The 12,268-nt window shown below is 45.4% G+C and overlaps 1 long non-coding RNA gene across 3 annotated transcripts; it reads left to right on the forward strand.

Annotated features, from left to right (window-relative positions):
- Nucleotides 1-3,967: 3,967 nt before the first annotated feature.
- Nucleotides 3,968-9,959, forward strand: LOC123053395 (uncharacterized). Of its 3 annotated transcripts, none has more exons than XR_006425561.1 (4): nucleotides 3,968-4,593; nucleotides 4,974-5,289; nucleotides 5,413-5,499; nucleotides 9,438-9,959. It is a non-coding gene; the product is annotated as an uncharacterized lncRNA (long non-coding RNA). The 3 variants fall into 3 exon arrangements; XR_006425562.1 differs by having other exon boundaries at nucleotides 4,983-5,289; XR_006425563.1 differs by having other exon boundaries at nucleotides 5,044-5,289.
- The last annotated feature ends 2,309 nt before the right edge of the window (nucleotides 9,960-12,268 follow it).

The raw sequence follows: 12,268 nt of genomic DNA on the forward strand, positions 1-12,268 counted from the left end.
GCTTCCGGGCGTTGAAGTGCCTCCTGAGGTGGGGGAACCTCCAGAGCTTGGTCGCCCATCGTGGCCTCCGCAGGCCCAGGAACACCGTCTTGGAGAGCCTGATCTTCTGTGGGTGCTGCCGTGGCTTTAGCTGCGCCGTCTTGGTGCTGCACCATCCTGGCCGGAGGTACAGGATTACGCGGCGCGTCCTTGGCCTGACGTTCCTCCCGGACGACTACTAACGCCGCGCTGGCTGAGTGGGGCGTGGCAGCCAAGTAGAGCACAAGGGGCTCGAGGGGACGAGGTGCCACCATCACCGGAGGGCTGGTCAAGTATCTCTTGAGGTCTTGAAACGCCAGGTCGGCCTCAGGGGTCCACTCGAATAGGCCCTTCTTCTTCATCAGCTTGAAGAACAGCAAGGCCTGCTCCCCCAATTTAGAGATGAAGCGCCCTAGCGAGGTCACGAAGCCCGCAAGCTTCTGCATTTCTTTGAGGGTTTGCGGCGTGATCATGTCTTCTATTGCCTTGACCTTCTTGGGGTTGTCCTCGATTCCCCGGTGCGACACGAGGCAGCCCAACAGCTTGCCCGAGGGGACACCAAACACGCACTTCTCCAGGTTGAGCCGCAGATCCACCTAGCGCAGGCTGGCGAAAGTCTTCTCTAGGTCCTGGATGAGGGTTCTTGCTTCCCGAGATTTTACCACAATGTCAACAATGTAGGCTTCAGCGTTCCTCCCTAGTTGCTGACCCAGGGCGATGTGCATGAGCCGCTGGAAGGTCGCTCCAGCGTTGCGTAGCCCGAACGGCATGCAGGTGTAGCAGTATACCCCACAAGGGGTCAAGAAGGTCGTCTTCTCCACGTCCTCCACCGCCATCTTGATCTGGTGGTAACCCGAGAACACGTCCAAGAAACACAGCAGGTCGCACTCGGCAGTGGAGTCGACGATCTGATCGATGCGCGGGAGCAGAAACGGATCTTGGGGGCAAGCCTTGTTGAGGTTGGTGAAGTCGACACACATGTGTTCCTTCCCGCCATTCTTGGGAACGATGACGGGGTTCGCCAGCCATTCCGGGTACCGGACCTCGCGAATGACACCTGCTGCTTCTAGCTTGCGAGTTTCCTGGACGATGAAGGACTGCTTTTCTGCGAACTGCCGCCGCGCCTTCTGCTTCACTGGGCGCACATTGGGGCACACCCTTAGATGGTGCTCGATTACTCCTCTGGGAACTCCCACCAGCTGCTTTGGCTCCCAGGCGAATACTTCCTTGTTCGCGCGCAAGAACTTTACCAATGCCTTCTCTTGGTCTAGGTCGAGGTTGGCGCCTATGGTGAAGGTAGATCCTGAGGATCCATCCTCCTCGACCGACACTTGCTTCGTTTCGGCTTGATCCTGAGCGAATAGTTGCTTCTTCTTCATCGGCGCAGCCCCCTTAGCCCCTGGGGCGGCTTCATCGGCCGGGTGTGCTGCCACGGCGGCCCTGAAAGGGAGCTTGAGGGCCGTCAGGGCCTCCTTGGTGCCTCCAGCCACAGTGAGGACGCCGCTACTCCCTGGCATCTTCATGAGGTTGTAGGCCGGATGGGTCGCTGCCATGAACTGAGCCAGGGCAGGGTACCCGAGGATGGCGTTGTAGGGGAGGCCGATGCGGACGATGTCGAAGTCGACTAGCTCGGTGCGGTAGTTGTCCTGGGTGCCGAAGATGACCGGGAGGCGTATTTGCCCCAGGGGGCTGGTGGATCTGCTTCCAACCCCGGAGAAGGGCTTGGTGGGGCGGAGCCTGCCATGCGGTACGTGAAACAAGCCGAAAGCTTCCACGGAGAGCACGTTGAGGTCGGCTCTGCCGTCGATGAGGGTCTTGGTCACGGCGACGTTGCAGATGGTGGGCGTGCACAGCATTAGGAGCGCGCCCGAGCCTGCGGTGGTAGCGGGGTGGTCCCCTGAGTTGAAGGTGAGGTCGGCCTTGGGTGCCGCCCATCCTGGAGGGGCTCCCTGCTACACAGAGGCGGCGCCTATCTGGCGAAAGAGCTGCTTGACGTGACGGTCGGAGGGCGGTGCTTGCGACCCGCCGAGGAGGGCCGCGACGGCGGCAGGCGCCGGCGCCGCGAAGCGTGGGACGAATAGGCCGCGCAACTCCTCCCAAGAGGCCACTGAGGATCCTCACAGGCTGAGCAGCCAGGCACGCGACACGTCAGCGAGGGCCATGGGGAACCAATTGGCCATCACCTTGTCGTCGCCTCCAGCTCCCAAAACGGCCTCCTCATATGCCAACAGGAACGCCGATGGATCCACCACGCCATCGTAGCGAGGTGGCATCTCCGGCTTGAACTTGGCTGGCCACTGCACCCGCCGTAAGGCGGGGGTGAGGGCCCTGAGCCCCATGGTGCCGTGGCGGGAGTCCGTTGGTCTAGTTGGAGGAGCGATGCCGGCTATGTGGGCCGAACGGAGAGAAGAAGTTGGTGAAGGAGTGAGGCTTCGGCCCACCCCTACCTGGCGCGCCAAATGTCAGATTCCGGGTTCCGGCAAACCCTTGAGGTTCGAACACTGGGGTGCGCAAGAAGATCTCTCTCTCCCTCTAGCTCGCTCTCGCAACGATCTCAAGGCCTAGCTCGACGAACCCAAAGAACAAGTGACACGAGGGTTTATACTGGTTCGGGCCACCGTTGTGGTGTAATACCCTACTCCAGGATGGTGTGGTGGATTACCTTGTAGGCTGATGATGAACAATACAAGGGATGAACATCCTCCTGAGGAGACGTGTTCTTGAGCTCGGTGAGCTTGTATGGTGGCCTTGGTGGAATGGATCCAGTCCAAGATGAGACCCCCCTACTACGGTGGTGGCTATTCCTATTTATACAGGCTCGGGTCCTCTTCCCAATTATTAGGCGGGAAGCGATCTCACAATGGCCAAGTTTGAAGGGGGACAACGAGTACAAGCTATCCTGACAAAAGGTGGTCTTCGCCTGCCAAAGGCTCTGGTGATGACGCCGCCATGGGCTCCGCGGTGACCTCCGTCCTTCCGTCCTGCTGGTCTTGGTCTCGTTGCAACGATATGGAAACCATTGCCTGATGCATCGGGACTCCTCGCCTGCGCTTGTCCCTTTAGCACCAAAGAGGAAACTGGCACTCTACGCCCGCTGGCGCTCGCCTAGCCTTGGTCGTCATGGCTCACGTCACGCGCACCTCACGAGGTGCCCCTCGCCTTGATATCTCCGCTCTTCGGGAGCCAGCCTAGCGAGGCCGCCCCAGAGGAGGTCTTGGTGTCGTCTGCCTCGCGAGACTTGGCCCCTCGCGAGGGTCTTGAGTGATCGCTGATGAAGATGGGCTGTACTAGGCCGCTGGTGGAGCCACGCCCTGGGCTGCAGGCAGGCAAGTCTGGGTACCCCCGTTCCCAGGACGCCGACAAAAGGGAAACCCCGCACTTTCTCAGCACCACCATTTCCATGGAAATCCTTGGACAAGATCCCTCCTTCATCATCACCATCATCTTCTTCACCACCAAAGGAGAATTGAGTATCGGGTATGGGCACTCCCCTTGGCTTCCGCCAAGCTTGGGGAGGTGCCCCGGTATCGTATCATCCCACTATCTTTTTGCTTTTACTTATCCTAGTTCGATCATTTGCTTTTAGATGGAATAAAGTTTAGTTCGATCCTTTCTTCTTTGAGAGTTTTCTTAGTGATCTATCCTTGTAATCATGTGCAAGTTATATAATAAAGTTAGTTTGAATTTTTGCTTTCTTTATTTTCATGTTGCAAATAAAAAAAAGAAATAAGAAAGAAAGTAAAAAGGAGAGAGGAAATAAATCAATAAGATTATATCTTTACCTAATATTAAAAGACGGAAGCTTTCATAGTTCTCCATACATCATCCTTTCATATCCGTTGATTTTATGTTAAACATAAAGATTGATGACTGAGATTTAAAGCGATCTATATACTCCACAAGTTTTTTATAAATTACCCACTATGCCACTCATAGGTCGAAAAACGATTCAACACTCGGCGCTAAAAAATACACCTTATCTCGTGTCCGTGCGCATGGCGGCGTTCCCCAATCCTCATCCACCTCGGTTCTCCTCAGAGGCTCGGACCAACTAACCACGCCGGCCACTCCCTAGCCTCCTCGGCGTGGATCCTCCGATGCACAGGGGGTACTCTCTCCATCATCCATTGAAGCGCTCCCTCCACCACGCGCCTCCCGCGCGAGCGAGCTCGTCTCTTTTCCGACCGCCAACCCACGGCGACCACTCCCCAAATTCCTTCGATTGCTGGGCGTGGAGCCTTCGGCGCCCGTCTCCACATCTGATGGCGCTACCTCGACCAACCGCTACCGTGTTACCTCTACAAGAGGCCCCGACGCAGGCTCCTCCACGCACCACCTCCATCTCCCGCTCCTGCGCCACGTCGAGAAGGGAGTAGCGACGAAGCAGAGAGAGACGTGGTAGGAGCCAAGGAGGGAACGGGGAAAGGCGGACGAGAGATCCGTGAAGCCAAAGAAGAGAAAGTATGCAAGCTCGTCCACCGCAGACTATATCTTCGGAATCGGCGGTGTCAGTCGCCGCCAGTGCCACCATGTTCGCCTCCGCCTGGCCTGGCTGCAACAAAAGTACGGCTGCAGGTGCGTTCCTTCAGTTTTGCAGTTCGATTTATTACTTGTGCGTATGTGCGTGTATACTGAGAAAGAGGACGAGATTATTCTATTCTAGCAGTCATATTTCTGTACAAATCTGCTCCCCTCCACTCCTTTTTCGATTGCCTGAAATCTGAATGTGAAAAGTAGTTGCAAATTGAGAGCAGCAGCCTAAACGTGCAAAAGTTCAGAGTCAGAGGACGTGTAGGCTCGAAGATGGGTTGCCATGCTTTGTAAGTATGATTAGATGGATTAGTAACTTGCTTCTTTGTGTGCAAGACAATGTAATTATGATAAACTATACGTAATTAAACTAATTGCATACATTTGAACTGTAATTTCATGGCTAGGCACTTTATATTGTGCAGAATTCATAGATTCATGCTTAAATGAAGTGCAATGTATTTTCTCGGTGGGGGCATTTGTGCACGCGGACAGAGGCGATCAAGGGAAGCAGTCATGAGCGAGGTGTTCGAGCGCTACGAGCTCCAGTAATGCGAGTTCTCCGACGCCTCCGCTCTTGATGGACGTACGTTCCCACCCGCCCCCCGTGACTAATTCTATCCGGAGATTTCTCCCCCTTTTCGCTAATGTTAGTTTCGTCTACATGACGAGATCGATGCATTGAAGAAGAAGCAGAAGCTCTCCGAGATCCAGTCCGGTGCGCAGGATGCTGTGTCGCTTGTAAATACTTGATTAAATTTTATTTATATTGATACTTCTTTCCGCTGCCTTACATTCTGCCGTTAGAAAGTTATCAGCACTAGGCATGTTATTTTACCAGGAGGACGCTTTATTTTGGTGTAGGTGAACATGTGATTTGGGGAAGCTCTGTAGATCCAGTTACATTGCGGACCTGCCAGCTACCATCTAAAAAATGGGTTGATGATCCAGGTACATTGCTACTCGGCCTTGCCTTTATTTGAAGTTTTCTGAGATAAACTCTTTGAAACCTCAAAACAAACACTTCTGCTTCGGTAGACCCCCCTTAAACACATTAACGATTGAGATTACTCCATACCCCTTCATAATAAAGGGCACGATGGTCATTTTGAAAGTATATCACCTTTGAGTTTTTTTTTGAGTAATTACCGAGCACGGATACGGTGCACAACTGGGCCGGCCTACCAGGCGAGAGGCCACTTGCCATTTGAGTGCGCGAGGTAAAAATGCTGGGAAAATTAGAAAACAAGAATGAGGGGTCGAATTCATAACCTCATCCTTCAGTTTAGGGGAGCTAGCCACTGGACTACGCCACCACTGCTGAAAATGTAAATCACGAAATATACTATTATTTGCTCCTTGTAGTACTTTGTACTCCTCAAGTTTTTTTTCCTTTTGAGAATCTTTGTACTACTCAAGTTGTTCAAGGGTTCTGTGCGTCTATATTTATTTTGTGTGGAGGAACGTAGCAAAGTACTACGTGGATACATGTGCAAATCTCAAATCGATTTGTGCAAGCTATACTTGTACACGTGTGCGCGCATGTCATTTCTGTTGATTTCTTCGTCATAGATTCATGGATGTAGTCTAGTGTATGTGTATGTGTCTCCAAACAGCCATTGTATCATGTATGTATGTTCCCTTTTTTATAATTTTGTTCCCAAATTTAAAAAGTTGATAAATTTTAAAAAAAATATGTAGTATGCAAATTGTCTTCAATATAAATTATTGGGAATTTGTTAACAATTTTGAAAAAATGTTCAATTTTATAAAATTTCCATACACAATTTAAAACTTCAAAATTATTGACAAAATTTCAAGAAGTGGTTACGATATGAGAAAATATTCATGTTAATTGATAATGACGAAAACTGCAAATAACTAAAGCATTCAAATTAGGAAAAAAATACATGCTTAGAGATCCATCCGTCTGGCCTAGTCTAACACACTCCTCTCAACTGGTGTTTTTTTGGACCATGGATAAGTGACTCCAACTTCTGGCAGTAGCCTGGCACGAACATATGAGGCATCCGAGCCAGGTTTAAACGACTTCCGACATTGTTTGCACGTTGCCATACGTCCGACAAGATATCATACCCTTTTCACCGAGAAAACTCCAGAAAATACAAAATTTGTCAAGAATCCAAACAACTTGGCATAATGCCTTGAATTGGTCACATAAGTTTGTGAAAAAAAACTGGGGCCATTTGACAGATGTGAAAAGACAATGTGCTTTAAAACAGGCTCTTCTAGCTTTACAAAACACCCTCCGTTGAACATGATCTAGTTTTGGACATTCTTAAAATGACCTCAGCTTTTGCAAGTAGGTGGGTATACCCGTGGTAGACATCCATGCCTAGTTTAAATGATTGCCGACACCATATGCAAGTTACGACACGTCCGATCATTTATCTACATTTTTGACTTAGAAAACTCCAGAAGATGCAAAAAAACACGAAAACCGAAACAACTTGGGATTGGTCATAGCAGATGGTAGAAATTTTTTCGGGCCCATTCGAAGGATGTCGAGATACAACGTGCTCACAAACGGAGCCTTGTGGGCAACCCGAACACCCTTCGTTGAACATGGTCTAGTTTTGGACATTCTTGAAATGAAACCAACTTTTTCAAGAAGGTGTGCATGCACATGGTAGTCATCCATGCTAAGTTTGAATGATTTCTAACACCGTATGCAAGTTGCGACACGTCCGGCCATTTATCTACCTTTTTTGTCTGAGAAAACTCCATAAAATGCAAAATTTGTCAAAAACCAAAACAACATGGCATGGTGCCTTGAATTACTCATAGAAGATGGTGGAAAGTTTGAATGATGTGCCCATTTGAATGATGTCGAGAAATGATGTGCTCTCAGACGGAGCCTTCTGGCCAACGTAAACACCCTCCATTGAGCATGGTCTAGTTTTGTACATTTTTGAAATGTTACCAACTTCTTCAAGGAGGTGGGCATGCCCATGGTAGCCATCCATGCCAGATTTGAACGATTTCTGGCACCATATGCAAGTTACGACATGTGTGACTATTCATCGGGCTTTTTTGACCAAGAAAACTCCAGAAAAGGCAAAGTTTGTCGAAACTAAAAAACTTGACATGATGCCTTGAATTTGTCGTACAAGTTCATGGTAAAAAATAGGGTCATTTAAAGGATGTCGGGAAACAACGTGCTCTGAGGCGAAGCCTTCTAGCCTAACCGAACACCATCCATTAAACATTGTCTATGTTTGGACATTCTTTAAATGACCCCAACTTTTGTAAGCATGTGGGCATCCCAATGGTTGGCATCCATGTTAGGTTTGAACGACTTCCGATGCCGTATGCAAGTGTCGCAAATGTCGTGCCATTTATCGCTCTTTTTTTACCGAGAAAATTTCAGAAAATGCAAAATTTTGTCGAAAACCAAAATAACTTGGCATGCCTTGAATTGATCATACAAGGCCATGGAAATTTAGGCCATTTGAAGGATGTCGGGATACAGGGTGCTCTCAAGCGAAACCTTGTGGCCACCCGAACACCCTCCGTTGAATTTTTTTTGCCATTCATGAAATGGTCTTAACTTTTGCTACCAGGGGGGCATGCCCATGATAGGCATATATGCCAGGTTTGACGTAAAAATATATTTAAAATTACTATCTAAAAAGGTAACCAAGTTTTAAAACAATAATAAATCAAAAAGAAGAAAAATGAATTAACATGAATAGAGAAGAAAAAAAATAAAAGAAAAGAATGCTTAGGCTTTGGCCCAACTAGGCGACAACATCGCTCCTGTCAGGCGCCTATTAGGCCGGCCTAAGCATTCACAGATTTTGAAAAGCACATCAGTTTTTAGAATAATGTTCATGGATTTGAAAAAATTTATAGATTTTCAAAAAAAAAAAGTTTACCAAAGAAAGATGCAAAACAATGTTCCCGATTTTGGGAACCCAGCTTGCCAGCTGGATTTAAAAAAACTCATCGTATGTGAAAAAAAAAGTTCATCAATCTTGAAAAAAAAAATCACATGTTTTGAAGAAGGGTTCACAGATTTGTTTTTTAATAAGGATTCGAAACAAGTTCACAGATTTGGAAAATATTTCATAAATTTAATAAAAGTTAACGATTTTTAAAAAGAAAACAAAAATGGAAAAAAGTAGAAAACAAAAAAAAATTGAAACTCGACAAAAAATATTGGAAACCCACTGCGTATTATAAGTAAGATAGCTGTCGTACCAATAATTGTTACAACTACTAACGTGGTCTGTTGGTTACCTTGTTGTATAGTCGAACGGGAGGTCTCTAGTTCGAACCATGCTATACGTAAGTGTGAAAAGTCCATATTACCCTTTATACGGTTTGTAGGGGGGGTCTACCAAAGCGGAACTCCAAAACAAATACTCTCGTATTTTGAGGTTGCTACTTGCAGATTCTTCATCTGCTGATCAATTTGGTTGCATTATTTTGCACTGTATCCGCCAATTTGGTTGCATAGTGCTCGTGTCTTTTACATTAGTGTAAGTGTGGGTTGGGTTGCACAATGTTGTCTGCAAGGTATACCTTAGAATGATAAAGCACACAAGTGCTATGGCCTATGGGCCAATTCTGCTGAAAGAATATGGTCCTTAAATCAGCCTTTATACAATGTGAAAAAAGTAGCATGCATCAATGAAACCCGAGGTTGCAATAAACTTGGTTATTCATAACAGTATGTACTAGCTTACTGCTGCTGGTCGATTATCATTCTTTTTTTTATCAGTACATGACATGTACCAAAAAAATTGTAGACTACCTGTGCGGCCCTATTTTGGGTTATATCAGGATCGATAACCATATAAATTAAATTTTGGTTTTATTTGAATCAAGCAGTTACGAAATCTTATGGTTTTGTGTTTTTTTAGATATTTGCTTCACATATCCAATGTAGATGAGAATGGCAACATTTAGTCACCAAAGAGATTATGCATTGAATCGAGGAGCACATTGGTAGACCAAAATTGCAAGCACCACCATCAAAGCAAAGCTATACATTGAAAGTGAAATGGCGTCCTCTCCAGTCGGACATTTGTAAGGTTTGTGACACATTTCAGAAGCGGAGAAGTGCCATGTTCAATTGTCAACTGAGATGCGTTTGTTTTCAAGGTTGCCTGAGGATGTGTGTTGCTCGGAATAAGGCTCACTTCCATTTAATCCAAGTTCTTTCACTTACCTTATTTGTCTCCTGGCACTTTTCATGTGATGTGTGATTTCTTCCTTTTCAAAGTTGTTTGTTACTGAACCAGCCTGACCTAAAACTGATTTGACTTATGATTACTTGGTAATGCTTATAGTTTTCTCGAACTTTTTATGCTTGAAAGAAAGCAAAATGAATGTATGTTGGGATCATGAATCCATTAAGTTATGTAAGTATCTCTTTCTGGTTTGATTTTGGTATCTTTTTTTCTTCATGCATTTAATTTGTCGTGCACTTGTCTTCTGTAAGTTGCTATAAGGATTACATAACATTCTTTACCGATTATAGCACTGACGGTGGCAGGACATGCTTTCTATCTACAGTTCTCCAACTAAAAGTCATCTTAAGTCAACATGATATATATAATCTTTACCTAGCTAGCTGAAACTCACGGACTATGTCAGCTATAGCACGCAAGCAGCCTTGCAACCACAAACCTTGCAGACATCTCTTTTCAGATATATATTCAAACTTTCTGAACATTTCAATCTTATTTATAAAAGTATTATACGTTTATTTGCAGTCCGCCAAGAAAAAATAAATTAGTGACCAAATGTGCTTATCTACTACTCCGAGTTTCTTTTCCTTAAAGTTCTGATAGTATATGTGTATATTTTTTGACTTATTTTTTTTACTATTAAAAATTTAGTTAGATTTCTCAAAATAAAGTAACTATTAAATTTTGTATGAAAAATATAGATTTTATTAAATTTGAATTCACAGTAATTTAGTTACATTAATTATTAAACACTTGAAGCGTATGTAACAATCACAATGTATGTTTCTACTGCTCAAAGACTATTCCATGCATCACTATTCACTACTCTCCAATCCGATGGCATTACAAAGTTGAAGTAGGCGCCGACGAAGGACGTTAGAGTAGCTTCTTCACATCCACACTTCATTACAAACTCACTCATACAGATTTTTTTTACATTCAAATCTTTGGGGGAGCCAAACTCTTCTTCCTCCTGCATTCACTAGCGGCGCGCAGTGAGCATAGCTCGATGCCGCCTTCGAGGCGCCTATACCTCAACAGAGCAAAAAATTCAACCTATAAGTTTGTGGAAGCAGCGGCCGAGAACTCTTCGATGTAGACCAGGAAATGCCGATGGTCGCGATTGGTGAAGCGACTCGCGGCCGCGGAGAAGAAAATGGCGAGAAGGGCATGTAAAACTACGAAGACCACAAAAATCGGTCGAATCCGAACAGATCCCCCGAGAACCTCAACATATCAGATCTTGGAAGACCCTCGGAGACATAGCTCCACACGCCGTCCGCTGCCGATAAACACACCAACGAAACATGTAAAGGACGGGGAAAACCTTATTCCTATAAAGGGATGGCACCGCTCTCTTAGTTCCTATCCAAAAGCCTAAGACAACCGAGAACACATCGCCACCTAGGATCCCATCTCGCAACCCCCTTCTCCAATGGCCAGACTAGGTCGGGCGGCCACCAAAGGTAGCTAATGGCTTGGAGCTGATCCACCAAAGAACGCACAACAGCCGGTCCTCCCTGCATAGCTTAAGCGGTAATTAACATGTGGCAACACAAAGGCATATTCACTTTATAGAGAATTAGAAGCGTTGGACGTGTTTTGATGTGCCGTTGGTATTGTTGGGTTTTCATGAAAGAATTACTCCCTTTATTTCAAAATATAAGGTGTATTATTTTATTGAAAAGTCAAACCTCTTTAAGTTTGAGATTTTTTTTTAGAGAAATACATCAATATGCCTAATATCAAAATTTGTAGAGTAATTGGATAAGTCATAAAATGATTTTCATATTTTATTTCTTTAGTATTGTGGATTTTGATACTTTTGATTATAAACTTGGTCAAATGTAAAGAAATTTGACTTAAAAAACTAATACACTTTATATTTTGAACGAAGAGAATATTTGGTTTTGCGAGTAGGGGATATGATGGAGTGTGTTTTCTTTTTATTTATAATAATGTGGTATTTTGGTGGGCCTTTCACGGTGTGATTCTATATTATCTATTAATCAACTCATACTTATGTGGGGACATTTTCTGTGTTGGTGGCTGCATGTAATATATTGGTGCTACAATATCATATGTTGGTGCTTTCTTTTAGGTGGTGAGAGGGTGCGCGGGATTCATATGGTTTTATAGGCAAGTTGCCGCCAATTGATTTGCAAAATTATTGACCCGATTAAAATTGTGAACCAAATCAAAAATTCAGTATCTCAATTGAATAGTAAACCTTCAAAATTAGGGAGCATGGTGAATTACAAGCATTGGGTGAGAGAGCTCCTTAAAAAATTGTTGACCAGGTTAAAATCAGACGAGCCAATTCTAAATTAGAGACCTCAATTGAATGTGAGATGCATAATGTATTATAGATAGACAGATAGACAGACATATAGATAGATAGATAGATAGATAGATAGATAGATAGATAAGGGTAACCTTATTTTTGACATTTATCAGGGTTGGATTTTACCATTTTTTGCCCAATGCAATGCATGGGCATT

The sequence above is a fragment of the Triticum aestivum genome, chromosome 2D (genome assembly GCF_018294505.1).
Source record: "Triticum aestivum cultivar Chinese Spring chromosome 2D, IWGSC CS RefSeq v2.1, whole genome shotgun sequence".
Lineage (NCBI taxonomy): Eukaryota > Viridiplantae > Streptophyta > Magnoliopsida > Poales > Poaceae > Triticum > Triticum aestivum.